At 46.1% G+C, this 17612-nt stretch overlaps 1 protein-coding gene across 3 annotated transcripts in view; it reads right to left on the bottom strand.

The window, feature by feature from the left end:
* ZRANB1 (zinc finger RANBP2-type containing 1) overlaps positions 1-6542 on the bottom strand; it is a 63697-nt gene extending 57155 nt beyond the window's left edge. For 2 of the 3 annotated variants that reach the window (XM_047825657.1, XM_047825658.1), the window contains exon 1: positions 6152-6542. The gene's annotated coding sequence lies outside the window, so the exon portion shown is untranslated. The remainder of the gene's footprint in view (positions 1-6151) is intronic. The other variant, XM_047825659.1, reaches the window with a different exon arrangement.
* Between the last annotated feature and the right edge of the window lie 11070 nt (positions 6543-17612).

Raw genomic sequence — 17612 nt, 5'->3', positions numbered from 1 at the left:
TTAAAATCTTTGGTGTAGGGGCGCCTGGGTGGCTCAGTCGGTTGAGCGACTTGGGCTCAGGTCACGATCTCGAGGTCCGTGAGTTCGAGCCCCGCGTCGGGCTCTGTGCTGACAGCTCAGAGCCTGGAGCCTGTTTCAGATTCTGTGTCTCCCTCTCCCTGACCCTCCCCCATTCATGCTCTGTCTCTCCCTGTCTCAAAAATAAATAAACGTAAAAAAAAAAAAAAAAAAAGTTTAAATCTTTGGTGCTTCAACGCATACCAATAAGAAAGTGAAAAAGCCCACAGAAAAGGAGAAAATGCGTGCAAATCATGTATCTGACTTGTAGCCAGATTACATAAAGAGCTCTCACAACTCAAGAATGAAAAGACAAATAACCCAACTAAAAAAGGACTGGAGTAACATTTCTCCAAAGGAAATTTACAAATGGCCAATATGCGCATGAAAAAATGCTCAATACTATTAGTCATTAGAGAAATGCAAATAAAAACGAAGGGATATCACTTCACTAGGATGGCAAGAAGTAAAAAAACAGTAATAAGTATTCCGGATGTAGAGAAACGGAACCCTCATTTGTTGCTAGGAAATGTAAAGCGGTGCAACCACTTTGGAAAACAATCTAGAAGTTCCTCAAAGATTAAACACAGAGTTACCATACGTTCCAGCAATTCCACCTCCAGGTACGTGTCCAAAAGGAATGAAAACTTAAGCCCACACAAAAACTTGCACACAGATATTCATGGCAGCATACTTCATAACAGCCAAAAAGTAGAAACAACCTAAATGTCCATCAATCAATGAATGCATAAACATAAGCAAAATGTGCTATATCCATACAACAATTAAATAATTCAGCCATAAAAAAGGGGTACTGATACATGTTACAACAGGGATAAACCTTGAAAATATTATGCTAAGTGAACGAAGGCAGACACAAAAGGTGACATAGTGTATGATTCCACTTACATGAAATGTACAGAATAGGCAAATCCATAGAGAAAGAAAGATTAGTGGTTCCCAGGAACTGAGGCAAAAGAGGGAGGGACTGGTTAATGGGTACAGTCTTTTTGGGGGCGTGATGAAATGTTCTGGATAATGGTGATGGCTACACAACTTTCAGAATACACTAAAAACCAACGAATTACATACTTTACAAGGGTAAATTTTATGGTATATGAAATAAATTTCAATGAAATGGTTACTTTAAAATTAAGAAAAAGTCGGTTAAGCGTCTGACTTTGGCTCAGGTCACGATCTCACCATTCGCGGGTTCGAGCCCATGTCGGTTGGGCTCTGTGCCGCCAGCTCAGAGCCTGGAGCCCGCTTCAGATTCTGTGTCTCCCTCTCCCTCTGCCCCTCCCCTGCTCGTGCTGTCACTCTCTCTCAAAAATAAACAAACATTAAAAATTTTAAAAAAGAAAAAAAAATGGAAAGCTACGCAACTGATTTCCAACAATGCTTTATACATTCAAATATTTTTTATTTATGTGAATTCAAGCCACATAAAATTCTGACTTACCAAATGGTAAAAAACCCAAATTATGTTTTGTTGGTTAGGAGGGATTGGGACAGTCTGCCCTCAATATATGAAGTCTAAAAATAAAAAATTAGTTTCTTCATTACTAAAAAGTTCAGTTCACTAGGCAGCTGAAAAGTTATCAACTTTACATTCAATTTATCTGACCAACATCCATGTTAAAACGCAAACTGGGGAGCCCCTGGGTTGCTCAGTCAGTTAAGCGTCAGACTCTTGGTTTCAGCTCTGGTCATGATCTCACGGTTCTAGAGTTCAAGCCCCACCTTGGGGGCTCTGTGCTGACAGTACAGAGCCTACTGGGGATTCTCTCTCCCTCTCTCTGCCCCTCCCACACGCGCTGTCTCTCAAAATAAATAAATAAACTTTATTTTTTTAACGTTTATTTATTTTGAGACAGAGAGAGACAGAGCATGAACAGGGGAGGGGCAGAGAGAGAGGGAGACACAGAATCGGAAACAGGCTCCAGGCTCTGAGTTGTCAGCACAGAGCCCGATGCGGGGCTCAGACTCACGGACCGTGAGATCATGACCTGAGGTGAAGTCAGACGCTCAACAGACTGAGCCACCCAGGTGCCCCTCAAAATAAATAAATAAACTTGGAGGAAAAAAAAAAACCCTCAAACTGACGGCTCTTGTCAAAAATTTCATCTTAACCAAAATACCGCTTCCCACAAAGCAAAGAATGCTCACTGATCTGGATTTCTCAAGTGGCAAAATTACTGGTATAAACTCCACGGAAGTGCCTTTTACAAATGCAAAAAGCCTGCCCAACATGTTTGGGAAGTTCGTTAATGGACTAATTTCAGCTTTAATTATTCTAAAAAGGTTTCTGAAGCCTAAAATAAGGTTTGATGTAAACTACTTTCTAACAAAATCAATCAATTACAAGGAAAAAATACTCTGATGAACTGGAAGAAGTTTCCACAAGTTTGTGGACAAGTTTCCACGTACAGGCAGTGGATAAATCAAGACTGTTTACTGGTAAGAGACTATGTATGTATCCATAAAATACCAAGCCTTCCAAGCCTCCTACTCAGACACACACAACAGAAACACATACACCTGTTTTCCAACTACATCAGCATCCACCCATGTACCATATAATTACACATATTATCCTTGGTATACAAAAATACTATGGACCAGCTTGTTTATGTTTTCTTCCAACAGTGCTGACAGGTAGCAGTGAATCACACATTCTCCTGTGTCTCATCTGCCTCATGATCAATGACACATGCTGCCAACATCTGAGGTTAAGGATGCAAACTGAGACTACAGATTATTTTCTCCTTCTCGTGATGCTAAATGTTACCTATATACAAACATGGAATGAATGACCTCCCTTAGTGTCCCTGGTTCCAAACTCAAACCGTGATAACTGCAGCAGACTCAAACCTGAACTACAGAACTGCAGTAGTTACATTTCTATTTGAAAAAGACATGACCATTATCATATCGTTGAGCATCCTCTACAAGAAAAGAACCACACTAAAAATAGAAAAAAACATACTAACCCCCCCCCTCAAAAAACTTTTTTTAAGTCAGACGTAATTTCGGGGCGCCTGGGTGGCTCAGTCAGTTAACTGTCCAACTTTGACTCAGGTCACGATCTCATGGTTGGTGGGTTTGAGTGCCCGGCTCTGTGCTGACAGCTCAGAGCCTGGAGCCGGCTTCGGATTCTGTCTCCTTCTCTGTCTGCCCCTCCCCCACTCACGCTCCAGCGGGCACATGCTCTCTCTCTCTCTTAGAATAGACATTAAGAAAACAAAATTTAAAAAAGAGACACAATTTCAAGTATGTTATCTCCTAAATCATCAAAATCCTAGAAACCCCACTACTTAGAAGACTACAAGCAGGGGTGCCTGGGTGGCTCAGTCAGTTGAGCATGTGGCTCTTGATTTCAACTCCGATCATGACCTCACCGTTTGTGAGTTCCAGCCCCGCATCGGGCTCTTCACCGTCAGCCTCCCTCTCTCTCTGCCCCTCCCCGGCTCACGCTCTCTGATTCAGAATCTCTCTCTCAAAATAAATACATAAATAAATTTAAAAGCAAAAGGGGGAAAAAAAAAAAGACTACAAACAGCATGTCCTAGAATACTTCCGTAACCAAAAATACTTGGTAAAACAATGTATCCATCTTTCAATGCTGAATATATGGTAACCACAGAAAAAGAATCCATACCCTTTCTCAGAGGTCTTGAAATCTAATTGGGAAGCAGAATAAAAGCTTAAAAAGATAAACTGAAATCCAGGCTAGCGTACGCTGGTGTAAGAGTCCCACACAAAAAAAGGAGTGAATAGAATCCCTTGAGGCTGAACTTGAGAAAAAGACTTCTCAAGAGACAGGACTCAACTGGGCCCAAAGTAAAGAGAGGATCCATGAATAAATGGCGGAAGAGGATTTCCAACAGAAAGAAAGGCACCAAGAAAGGCCGGGAGGAGGGACTTCACGAGAACAACAAACGAGTTAGTTTGGCTGGAACTAAGAATGCACAAAGGGAAGAAATGAGTTAAGACTGAAGAGAACCAGGGCCAGATTACAGAGAAACCTGAACACCACACCAGGAAGCTTAAGCCTTACTTCGCATGTGACAAGGAGAGTTCTGGAAGTTTTTACGTTGTGAACGTTCAAGATGTTATTTACCCAAAGCATAAGCAAGCACAAATATTCCAAGTAGAACAGCACATCACTGGCAGAAAACGTGTCCGAAGCCCAGGTAGAAGAGCTTACTGGGGCAGAAAGGAGGCAACAGCAGCGCTCACGTGATAAAACTGAACCGGGTTAAATAAGAAGTTACAGTGCTCTGCTTTTTCCGACTCCCATCCACCTAAAGTTTCCACTTATTACAAAAGCGCTGTAAGTGCAGAGCCCCCGGAGCAGCCCTCACCATGTCAGTGACACGGAGGAGGCGATTTACCTCGGAGAGCGTACAACCGGATTGTGAGTTCCAGAACTGGGCCAGCCCTCAGACGGAAACGCGACGCGCCTTAACCCTTCCCAGGGTACAGAGCCGGGCCCGGAGCAGAAAGCACAGCACCATGAATGAGCTCCCCATGCTAAGCCAGGCACGCTTCGAGAGTAAATAAATGGGGAGTCTCAACGCTCCGAAGCGTTAATAGAAGTGATGAAACACCAACAGAAATAAAGACCCCTCCTGACATTCAAATACCCTCCCCAGAGCTTAAAAGGTGTCACTCCCGTCCTCTGAGTTTCCCTCACGGCCCAATAAAAACAATGTTATGAAATTTCAGCATAAGGAAGTGACCGCGTATCTTAAGATCCAAAAAGCAAGAGGGAGCAAGAGTCTAAGTTTCTTTAGAATTACCTCATTTAATTAATGATAATAGCCAGGAGAAGAGACTCAGCTTTATTTGCCACAAACACAGTTTAGGTGACTTTTCCCAGGCCCCTGGCATAAACCAAGATCAAAAATCTTTATGGTTTCCCCTGGCGTATGAGTTGTACACTGAGTCATCCACGTTTGCTCAAAACGGGGGGGGGACCCTGGAGGTCGCGCGAGTGATAAAGTCAACTTAAAAAAAAAAAAACAACAACAAAAAGGCCACAGATACAAGAACCGCTCGTTGTAGGAGGTCTCCAAGGGCTAGGGATCTCTCAACTGTACTCTCAAATAACATTTCTGTACGCTAAATTTTTTGACAACACCATAGGTCATGCGGTGAGCACACAGACCAAAACACCGGGTGAAGAGGACGGCGCTGAACCTGGTAATAGTCTATGGAGTCACGGAAAAGGAGGCTCCGGCCACAGAAACTCAAAATTCGCAGCCAGAAGGGGTTCAAAACACCAGTGTATCTCAAAGATAAGGGCCCGGCTCAAACTTCCAGGCTGGACCTAAACTGCCCGTGCCTGGCGCTCAACGCCAAGTCTTCATTTACAGCCCTTTTGTCTGTGAAATAACCCGTAGCAAACCACCGCGGAGAAAATAACCAGATACTTGCACCGCACCACCGTGGTCGCGAGCGAGCAGGGTAAACAATCTTTCCCCCGGTTCCAGCTCCTCCTCCCCAACCCACCCCCCCCCCACCCCCGTCGCCCTCCACCCTCATTTTCTTAGACGCGGCACCGGCGGGAGGCCAGGCCACCTCGGGAGGCGGAGAGGGAGCGGCCAGAGGGCCAAAACGCAAGTTTGGACGCCAGCACTAACTTGGAAAGATGGAACCAAGTATCCCGGCCTATTGCACAGCAGGAGCGAAGCCCCCCTCACCCGCCCGTAGGTGGCAGAAAAAGAAGTTGGGGGGCGAGGGAGGGGGGACTCTGGCGGAAGAGAGGTGGCGGGGCAGGCGGCGCGGCCAGCCGCGGCGGATCGATGGTGGGTAAACAAGCGCGGCGGACCCACCCTCCCACAGCCCCGGGGCCTGTCCCCGCACCGAGAAAGCCCGAGATGGGAGCGCGGCGGCGGCGGCGGCGGCCGCCCGGGCCCCCTCCCCTCGCCTCGCCTCGCCTCGCCTCCCCTCGCCCGCAACGCCGCCCCAGGGGGCGCGGGCGGGCCGCCCCGGACACCCGGCGGCCTGCAGGGAGCGAGGGGCCGGGCAGGCCGCAGAGGGGGCCGCGAGGGGCCTGCAGTGGGGCGCCCTCCCGGGGCCCGGTTACCTGGCGGCGGCGGCGGCGGCTCCTCCAGCTCCTGCTCCTCCTCCCCGTCCGATGCTCGGCGCCCGGCGGCGGCGGCGGCGGCGGCGGCGACTCCCCGAGCAGCCCGAGGCGACGAGCCGAGCCCGGCCCCTCTCCGCCTCCCTCCGTGCCGCCGCCCGTCCCGCTGCTGCCGCCTCCGCCCTCTCCCCTCAGTCAGGACATGGTCTCCGCGGGCCCGCGCGCGGCTCCCGGCTACCGGGGGCGGGGGACGGAGGGGCGGAGAGCAGGCGCGGAGGCGGGGGGCACTCCAGGGGCAAAGGGGGAGGGGGCAGAGCGACGGGGGGGAGTCGGCCTCAGGCGCTGCGGCTCCTAATGGCGTCGGCGAGGGGCCCCGGAGCCAAATAAACCCCACGGCGAGCAGCACAACGTCAAGGCCCGACCCCGCCGCTCGCTGCCCTGTCATTGGCCCGGAGGCCGCCAGCGGCGCAGCCAATGGGAGGCCGCCTCTTTCCGGACGCAGGGGGCGGGCCGCGGAGGGGTGACGTCATGCCGGCGTCCGGCCCCGATTGTGAAGCTCCGCCGGCAGGACTGCGGGCCCGCGGCGAGGTGCGTGGCACTCCGGGAGGCGGCGGCGCGGCGCGGCGTGCGCGGGGCTGGGGGACGCGGGCGGGGCGTCCTCTCGCCTGGCGGACTCCCTTTGCCCGCTCTGTGCCCCCGGTTCCCCGGACTTCCAAGCCCAGCCGTGGAGCTCAGGTCTCCCGAGTAGTCTTAGTGACAGATTCTGCCTCATTCTAATAACAGTTTCAAACTCGTTAGAAGACATCGGGAAAGATGAATGTTTAGGGCTTTCTCTTTTTTTTTTTCCAAATTTTTACAACGTCTATTTTTTACGTAAGCCCTACCTTCGAGGCAGCTATCCATTTCTACGTGTGTTTGTGTATGTTTGTTACATATTACGTACATATGTGCATGATGAAAAGCCATGGGGTTTATATGCCAATTCTATCTCAAAATAAAAAAATTGGGGGGTGCCTGGGTGGTCCAATCCGGATTGGGCTCAGGTCACGATCTCGGGGTTTGTGGGTTCGATTCCCACGTCCAGCTCTGTGCTGACACCTCGGAGCCTGGAGCCTGCTTCGGATTCTATCCCCCTGTCTCTCTGCTCTTCCCCCACTCCCTCTCTCTCTCAAAAATAAGTAAACATTTTTAAAAAAAATTTTTTTTTAACTTTTTTTAAGCCACGGAGACTTTGCTTTCTTTTCTGCTACCTAACTCTAATTTGGGGTAAACCCAGCTTTCTTATGGTTGCCTTTTCTGGGGCTTGGAGCTTTTCTGTAAGTTGTAAATTTACAGATAGAGGATAAAGTACAGCCGTGGTAAAAGTGCTGCCGGGAGAATTCCCAGAGCCTAAGTCTTAAAGGGAATATGTTATATGGTGATGTAGTGTGTGTGTGTGTGTGTGTGTGTGTGTGTGTGTGTGTGTGCATGTGCGCGCGCGTGTATTTACTTTAAATATAGTCAAATAGTTAAGTCATTGAGCCTTTTGCTAAAAGCCCATGTGTCAAAATTTTCCAGCTGGAGAAGTTTGTTTTTCTTAGTGGGACTTTGCCTTGAATTTTTCATACTTCAAAACTGTATTTCAAGAATTTGAAAAACTGTAAAGTACAGCAACTCTTTATTATAGACCTCTTTAAGTTATCTGTTGAGGAACTACAGCACTGTCAAAGGGCATTAGCAGTTTATGGGACACCTCAGCTTCAATGGGAAGATTGTTTAACTGGATTTTTAAAACTGGCAGATTTCATTTAGTAAAACGATTCATGGTATCATTCTCAGTCTCCCTTTGCATAAATAGAAAGTTGAGGATATGTGTATAGCTTTACTATGGCCACTTAAGAATAATACCTTGTATAGCTACCCATCACCAACAACCTCTTTCATAATGTTACTATATTTTATCCTCACGGCCATTGCTGTGGTAGAGATTTTCAATCATCCCCATCTTCCCAAAACAACATTATTTGTTCAAAGACTTGTCAATAAGTTGAGTTTAAACCCCCACAGTCACTTGGCTGCAAAACTTAACACGTATCCTCAAACATATAATTAACACAACTGTCAATTAAATTAAACACCATATGACTATGTTAGAACAAATGGTTCAACCAAAATTTCACTTTGAAAATATTTTAAGAGCTTCTGAGTACCTCCAGCTTCCCCTTCCTGAACCTCAGCTGCAAACCACCTCACCTAAGAGTCCACAAGAACTGCAGCATTAGGTGGAGTTTGGTGGCGGTTTTTTTATGCTTGTTTTTTGACAGAGAGACAGAGGGTCCAAGTGGGGCAAGGGCAGAAAGAGGGGGACAGAGGATCCAAACCGGGCTCTGCGCTGACAGCAGCGAGCCCAGTGTGGGGCTCGAACCCGCCAACTGCGAGATCATGACCTGAGCTGGGTGAAGTCAGACGCTCAACTGGCTGAGCCACCCAGGTGCCCCTAGGTGTTTTTATTTAGTTAGAGTTGTGGCCGATTTTGTTAAGAGAACGGGATATTGTTGGGGTAGGGCGAAGGAAAGTTAGCAAGTAAGCACCATGTGCCAAGGAACAAGAAGTACACAAAGATGAGTAAGATACGTTCTGCGTTTGAGGGACTAAAGCATAGGTAGGGAAGAGAGCAAGACAAAAATAGCCATAATTAGAATATGAGATGGAATGCGCTAAGTATATTCAAATGAAAATTACCTCGTAATTAAGAGGAAGAGCCCATCCCAATGTTAAAGCTGGAAAAAAGTATGCACGATTTTTAAAAAGTTCTTTTTCTTACAACTCTCGTAAAAGTGCAGAACAGTACCGTTTGGTTGACAATTTGTTTTGGTTTTTATTTGAGAAACAGCAAAATTTCCATTGTACTTACTGTGAAGGTCTCGAATGCCTAATCGTGCATCTGTACTTAATTCCTTTACTAATTCAAAACCACGCGAAGGTTTTAAGCAGGAAATGCCAGTACTGGAACTGTATAACCTGGCACGTCCGTGAGACAAACTTGGGTAGAACTAGGGAAATCAACGAATAGACAGGAACCCAACTCCAAAGTAGTTGTGCGAATGCGAAGGAGGGACAGACATGAAAAAGGGTAGCAGGAGAAGGGTCAGGGTTTGCCGGTGTCTGAATCTGGGGCAGAAGAATCAAAACTCCGAGAACTCTGACTGCTAAGTGGGATGATTAACAGTGGGAAACACAGGACAGGAATTAGATAAGAGGAGATCAGGTGTGTCCAGATCCTGGGCTCAGGAGGAAATGTGCAGCAAGCAGCAGAAAAGCTGGTCTGAAATTGGATAGGCTGGAGCTAGAGATCAACACCAGGGAATTATCTATGTAGAAGTTACTACTAAAGTCACAGGGGTAGGAAACAAGAACTACCAAGGAGGAGAAAACAACTGGTCAGAAAGAACATTTTATTTTTTTTTTTTTTAATTTTTTTTTTCAACGTTTTATTTATTTTTGGGACAGAGGGAGACAGAGCATGAACAGGGGAGGGGCAGAGAGAGAGGGAGACACAGAATCGGAAACAGGCTCCAGGCTCTGAGCCATCAGCCCAGAGCCCGACGCGGGGCTCGAACTCATGGACTGCGAGATCGTGACCTGGCTGAAGTCGGACGCTTAACCGACTGCGCCACCCAGGCGCCCCTGGAAAGAACATTTTAAAAGGTGTTCTGGGGGCGGCTGGGTGGCTAGCTGGTTCAGCACCTGACTTGATTTTCAGCTGGGGTCGTGATCTTGTGGTTTGTGGGATTGAGACCCAACTCGGGCTCCTCGAAGCGAGAAGCCTGCTTAGGACTCTATCTCCCTCTCGCTGCCTCTCCCCCCTCCTCTCTCTCTCTCTCTCTCTCTCTCTCTCAAAATCAATAAATACTATTTTTAAAAAAAAAGCGTCCCGAAAGTCAAAGCAGCCAGTGAGCCTCGGGAACGTGGTAATAAATAATGTCAGATTCTAGAGACTTAGGAATTAGAACAGAGAAAAGGTCACTGGGTTTGACAAACAAGAGGCTTAGTGACCTTCTAGAGAAGCATTCTCAGTGGGATGGTGGAGAAAGAAGCCAGATTTCAAAAGCCGAAGGTATATGTGGGCATTTGAAGTAGTGACTATATACTATCAGTCCCAGACGTTTGGCAATGAAAAAAGGGCAAGAACTCTAATAATAGACACAGGGGTAAGGAGAATAAGGGAAAGGTTTTTTCTTTTACATATTTAAAAAAAATTTTTTTTTAATGTTTATTTTATTTTTGAGAGAGAGAGACAGAGTACGAGAAGGGGAGGGGCAGAGAGAGAGGGGGACACGGAATCCGAAGCGGGCTCCAGGCTCTGAGCTGTCAGCACAGCCACCCACGTGGGGCTCAAACCCATGAACCCTGAGATCATGACCTGAGCTCAAGTCAGATGCTCAACAGACTGAGCCACTCAGGTGCCCCTTCTTTTACGTATTTTTAAACAATTTTTTAATGTTTATTTATTTTTGAGACAGAGAGCGTGAACAAGGGAGGGGCAGAGAGAGAGGGAGACACAGAATCCCAAGCAGGCTCCAGGCCAACAGCCAACAGCACAGAGCCCGTCGCGGGCTTTGAACTCAAGAGCCGTGCGATCATGACTCGAACGCCTAACCGACTGAGCCACCCAGGCGCCCCTCTTTTACATATTTTTAAAAGAATAAGCATATCCGTGTACTTTTGTACACAGAGGAGAGAAGGTGAAGAAGGAGAAAGTGATTCGGATCCCATAGGGAGGTCAACCGGAGCGCAGTGCTTTGTCTCGGCAGGCGGGAGGGCCCTTTCTTTCTCTGCAAGGAGAGGAGAGGAAGTTGTGAAAGCGCCGATTCTGACCGATTCTGACCGGAGGGAGGTGATGAAGCGGACTGCATACCCTTCGTCCTCCCGCCTGTAGCAGGAGCGGGTCACCTGCTCAGGGCTGGGCCTGGAGCCGAAGGAGGACCAAGGATGTTGGGACAAAGGCTGTGAGGAAGCCAACCAAGCAGGATGGAGGAGAAGAGCAACAAGGAGCCACTTTCTCCAACGAGGCCGGGAAGCCCAGAGTCAGGCCCAGAACTGGGAGGCCAGACCTCAGAAGCCACCCAGGGGGGGTGACATTTCCAAATGAGGAGAATCTAAGGCGCCCTGCTGAAGGAAATGCCAACACGTCCAGCTAGCTTAGGGTCTGTTGGGGTGGGGGGTGGGGGTCTGTGCTTCTCTGAAGCACGTTTTATAAAATTGGTGAGCTTCCCTCAAAAGAAATGCGAGAACGAATTCCAAGAACAAATTCTCGGCCATGTTGCCCGATCCATTTTCATATAATAAATGACGCTGTTTTGTGGAATATATCCTGTGACCCTTCTGGACGCCAACCATAAACCTGCCTGGGATAAAATCTCTCATGAAAGGGTATGTGTATTAGGCATCATTAGACAGAATGATTAGACAGAATACAGCTGTCTAATCATTAGACAGAATACGGCTCATTTATTTAACCAACTCCTGGCCATGCTGGACTAGTCTCGTCTCCATGGATAAGAATTTATGCCCATGGAAACGAGATCACCCTACGTCTAGATAAAGAAATTTTCATAAGCCTTCAACTAGGTATGCTTGTAACTTACACTCACGGAGTCACAAGACAATTGAAGGCTTTTTGAGTCTTTTAAAGACGTCTGGAGACATCAAATAATCTGAAACAACTTCCCTTGTGTTACTCTCTGGACCTAGAAAAGTTTTTACGTAACAGGCAACAGTGTGAGGTGGAAAGATGTGAACTTTGGAGTCAAACAGACCAGAGTTTAAATTCTTGTCTGCCACACAGCTATCCTCTCTGGGTCCCCATTTCCTCATCTGACAAATCTAGGGTTGCTCTGGCAAGAAATTGGAGATTCAGTGAGATTAGAGGCAAGAAGTCCTAGCAATAATCGTAAGTATTGGATAAACATCAATTTCCTTGCTATCACTCAATTCAGATAACATTTAATGAGGAATCACTCCATGTAAGGCACTGTGTTGTGTGCTGGGCCAAGGGGCTAACAGTCAGGGGTGGTGCGGGGGGGGGGGTTCCCCATTCCCTGGAGGGGTCTGTGACTGCAGATGGGAAGAAAATACAGCTTTCTTTCCACAATGTTTAACTGAACTGTAGCATTTACATTAGTTGTCAACATAAGTCAACAAACCACAGTAACCTGTGGCTTTGGCACCAACAGAAATCACAGATTTCTTAGAACACATTACAATTGCAGATATCTCAAAGTACAGTTTATTCCCATCACAACCATCAAATCATGGTGGCCATTAGACCTGCCACTAGCCTTATTATTTAATGTGTTATTTTATAACTTTTTATTTATTTATTTTTGAGAGAGAGAAAGAAGTGGGGGAGGGTCAGAGAGAAAGGGGGACAGAAGATCCTAAGCGAACTCCATGCAGACAGCAGAGAGCCTGATGTGGGGCTCGAATCCACCAACCGTGATCATGACCTGAGCCGAAGGCAGCTGCTTAACTGACTGAGCCACCTAGACACCCATAATATGTTATTTTAAAAGCGCTTAATGTTACAGATATTATAACATTTGGTAACAAGGAAACCAATTAAATCGAAAGAAAGTTATCTCATTTATTTTATGCATTTAAGAAATCATTCTGAAATGCCCACGACATTAAAAAAAAAAAAAAAAAAAAGGTTGTTACCCTACAACCCAGCAATTGCACTACTAGGCATTTATCCATGGGATACAGGTGTACCGTTTTGAAGGGACACATGCACCCCCATGTCGAGAGCAGCACTATCAACAATAGCCAAAGGATGGAAAGAGCCCAAATGTCCATCGATGGATGAATGGATAAAGAAGATGTGGTCTATATCTACATGTATATATATACATACATACAATGGAGTATTACTTGGCAATCAAAAAGAATGAAATCTTGCCATTTGCAACTACGTGGATGGAACCGGAGGGTATTATGCTAAGTGAAATTAGTCAGTCAGAGAAAGACAAAAATCATATGACTTCACTCATATGAGGACTTTAAGAGACAAAACAGATGAACATAAGGGAAGGGAAGCAATATAAAAACAGGGAGGGGGACAAAACAGAAGAGACTCATAAATATGGAGAACAAACTGAGGGTTGCTGGAGGGGTTGTGGGAGGGGGGGATGGGCTACATGGGTCAGGGGCATTAAGGAATCTACTCCGGAAATCATTGTTGCACGATATGCTAACTAATTTGGATGTCAATTTTAAACAATTAAAAATAAAATTAAAAATAAAAGGTTGAGACCCAAATCTAGTTAACGAAGTTTGAATTTTCTTCATTTCTCAATACAGAAAGGCAAAGTCTGTATAAAAGAATCTGATTACTAATGTTCTAATAGAGGACACACAATAGGCAAGCCAGGCAATTGCCTCCAAAAGTACACATGCAAAGAAAAGGCTGTGTTTTGCGGGTAAATATGATTAGCTGAGCAAGGAAAGGAGAGGAGGCAGGACAGAGTGAGGAAGATGAGGGGCAAGATGGGTCCCAAGGAGGAAATTTTGAAAAAGTTGGGGCGCCTGGGTGGCTCAGTCGGTTAAGTGTCCGACTTCGGCTCAGGTCACGATCTCACGGTCCGTGAGTTCGAGCCCCGTGTCGGGCTCTGTGCTGATGGCTCAGAGCCTGGAGCCTGTTTCGGATTCTGTGTCTCCCTCTCTCTCTGATCCTCCCCGTTCATGCTCTGTCTCTCTCTGTCTCAAAAATAAATAAACGTTAAAAAAAAAAAATTTAAAAAAAAAAAAAAAAGAAAGAAAAAGTGAAAAGCAGGACTGATACTTGATCAATCTCAAATGTGCTTTAAATCTAACCCCCTTTTGAGGTATTTTATCCAGTTTACAGTTTTTATAAACCTCTTCCCATTTCGGCACTGACAAGATGACACCTTCACCACCACCCCTAATACACACACGTACACGCACAGACACACACATGCACGCACACGCACGCATGCGCACACACACACAGGAAAAAACCATTCTGATCTAGCATCTAATACTTTCTTTCATGTCTTATTATGTAACGCTCATGGAATTGAAAATAGTTCGCTGCTTTGCCAAACGCTAAAGTGACAAATTATCTAAAAAGTTAGGAATGCCACAATATTTTGCATTCCTCTCCCTCCAATCATCTCAGAGACCACAGTCTAAAAATATTTCAAAATATTTGAAAGCATTCATGATGTCATTCAAGTGTTTCTTAAATTAGTGGGAATGATTCAAGCAAATGATTTCACTGGCTTCAAGAACAATATGTAAATTCACACTGTGGACCACAGAGAAGAATGTGTTGTAGCTTCACAGCTAGGAGGAAACCACAAAGTATGCAATATTCAGTCATCTTCAATGTAGAAGACTTGTAGAAGCTGGAAATTTACACCAGCTAAAAATTAAAAGGGGGCCGGTCAGACAGAAATATACTTTTGTGACCAATACAAAATTATTCAAATGTTCCACATAGCAAGTAAAACATGAATTCTATAACCAAGGGAATCACTGGCTGGTATCCATACATGACCTGGAGTCTACAACTTTCACGACGAATAGAAAACATCACCTCTGTATCTTAGAGATTTGACTGTTTGGGGTGCCTGGCTGGCTCAGTCGGTGGTTCGTGCAACTCTTAACCTCGGGGTCGTGAGTTTGAGCCCTACGTTGGGTGAAGAGTTTACCTAACAAATATATGTAGGTATTTTGACTGATTTGCTCTTAAATCCTGAGCACTTAGCATGGTCTTCGGCACATACAGGTGCTCAAGGAATATTTACTGAATGAATTAAATTTGCTTTCTTGCTTTTACGCTTCAGGCCATTTTCAACCACCATGATTCTAGTTCCCAAACCTAATGCATTGAAATTTTGTTCAAGAACTCAGAATAGTTTGGTATTTCCTTTTGATTCTTTTTTTTTTTTTTTGGTTTGTAATTTATATATCTTATGCAGTATCTTGTGCAGATTTTTAAATGTCAAGTCTCATAAATGAACGCAGATGAAAATTATATCTAACATACACTTTTGCATTTAGCAATCTTTTTATTTGAGAGCAAGAGCAAGCGAGTGTATGCAGGGGAGGGGCAGAGGAAGAGAGAGAATTTTTTTCCCTCTTATTTATTTATTTTGAGAGAGAGAACATGAGCAGGGGAGGGGCGGAAAGAGAGGGAGAAAGAGAGTCCCAAGGAGGCTCTGTGCTGTCAGCATAGAGCCCAACGCAAGACCCTATCCCAGGAACCGTGAGATCATGACCTGAGCTGAAACCAAGGGTTGGATGCTCAACCTACTGAACCACCCACGTGCCCTGAGAAAGAGAGAGACAGAGAGAAACAGACACAGAGAGAGAGAGAGAATCCCAAGCAGGCTCCATGCCCAGCTTGGAGCCCGACTCAGGGCTAAATCCCATGACCCTAGGATAAATGACCTGAGCTGAAATTATGAGTTGAATGCTTAATTGAGCCACCCAAGTGCCCCTCATTTAGCAATCTTTTTTTTTTAATGTTTTTATTTCTTTTTGAGAGAGAGAGAGAGAGAGAGAGCAGGGGAGGGGCAGAGAGAGAGGGGGACAAAGGATCTGAAGCAGGCTCCACACTGATAGTAGAGAGCTTGATGCAGAGCTCGAACTCACGAACCACCTCTATCTTGTTTTCTTTTTAAAGATTGCTAAACGATGGGGTGCCTGGGTGGCTCAGTCAGTTGAGTGACTTCGGCTCACGTCATGATCTTGAGTTCTGCATTGGGCTGTATGCTTGACAACACAGAGCCTGCTTGGGATTCTCTCTCTCTCTCTCTCTCTCTCTCTCTTTCTCTCAAAAATAAATAAATAAACTTAAAAACCACAAACTAAATATCAATGCCTTATCTAATGTTAAGATTAGTTTTTTTCAAGAAGCAGTCTTTGCAAACAAAAACGCAAAACAAACAACAGCAACAAAAAGAAGCAGTCCTTGCAGATAGAATTTGCCAGAAGATCACAGATGACTGGCCCCATTGCACTTATAAAATAAGAGGCTTCCCAGCTGTGGGGAAAATGAGAAACAGCACAAGCGCCCAGCCTAAAGGCCATCTCATTCAGTGATGAACTTGAGAAAAGAACGTGCTCAAACTAAGTGAACTTGTCACCCAACCTTTTTTTTTTTTTTAACGTATATTTATTTTCGAGACAATGCAAGAGACAGAGTGCAAGCAGCGGAGGGGCAGACAGAGGGAGACACAGAATCCAAAGCGGGCTCCAGGCTCCCAAGCTGTCAGCACAGAGCCCGACGCGGGGCTCGAACTCACAAACCACGCCAAAGTCAGACTGAGCCCCCCTGGTGCCCCGTATCACCCCACCTTTCAGGAAGGTGATTAGCATCATTGTCAGAGCACTTTGTTTCAGGAGCCCTGCCTGCCAAGCCATTCCCTTGAAATGTTAGGGTCCGCAAGCAGGATAGTAATGGGCTAAGGAAGCGAGCAGATAAGGGAGTTAGCTCCATGTGCCCTGCAGGGTAGACGGGCCTGGGAAAGAAGGCGCCTAGATTAGGGCCCACTCAGTACTACAGTCATCTGCCCCTGACCACAAATGAATGGTAAGACCACCACGTACAAGCATCTGGAAGCTCAAGCGAGATGTCGGCCTTGAGAACTCACTGAACTGTACAAATGCCTTGCAGAACTACATCCTTCCTCTTTACATTCTTGTGAAAATGTAAACAATTCACAATTCCGGTAGTAAAAAACAAACATCGGGAAAAACTTAAATTGCCCAAGGGGGCGGAGCTTGTCTAAATCCTACTCTCACTGAAAACATCTTCCCAAAACAAGTCACTATTGTCCCCATTCTCTAGAGGCTGTCATTAGAAGACTTGCATATCAATGTCCCAAGCACAAACGGATAGCACACTCCAGTAGGAAAATTGAAATTCTTTACAAATGTGTGGGCAAGGGGCACCCAGCTGGCTCAGTTGGTAGAGCATGTGCCTCTTGATCTCAGGGTTGTGAGTTCAAGCCCCACTTTGGGTGTGGAGCCTACTTAACATTTAAAAAAAATTTTTTTTAAGGATAAAAGAAAAAAAAAAAGTGTGGGCAAGGCCGAAGAAAACCAACAAGGAAGCGAAACAGCCCTGAGAGGGCAGTAATAGGGAGCCACTACCAGACCCTGGGGAGGGAGGGGTTGTAGGGAGGGCCACCTGGCAGGAGCCTTCCTAGACTAACACAGCCACTGTCAACCTGAGGCACACAGGAACGAGCCAGACTAAACATTCTGGCCTGTCTCTCCTCCCTCCAGTCTCTGCCGAGGGCCTCCTACTGGCCAAACCAGAGTGGCAACCATAAGGCCAGGGAGCCATCGACACAGCCCTTGCAGGCCAGTCTGCCCCGGGGACACAGAGCAAGTGGGTCTGGAGGCACAAACGAAAACTCTCCAGCCAACAGACGCCAAGCAGAACAAATGC

This window comes from Prionailurus viverrinus, chromosome D2 (genome assembly GCF_022837055.1).
Source record: "Prionailurus viverrinus isolate Anna chromosome D2, UM_Priviv_1.0, whole genome shotgun sequence".
NCBI classification, from domain to species: Eukaryota; Metazoa; Chordata; class Mammalia; order Carnivora; family Felidae; genus Prionailurus; species Prionailurus viverrinus.
The sequence above is the reverse complement of the archived record's forward strand: the minus strand, read 5'-3'. Positions and strand labels throughout refer to the sequence as shown.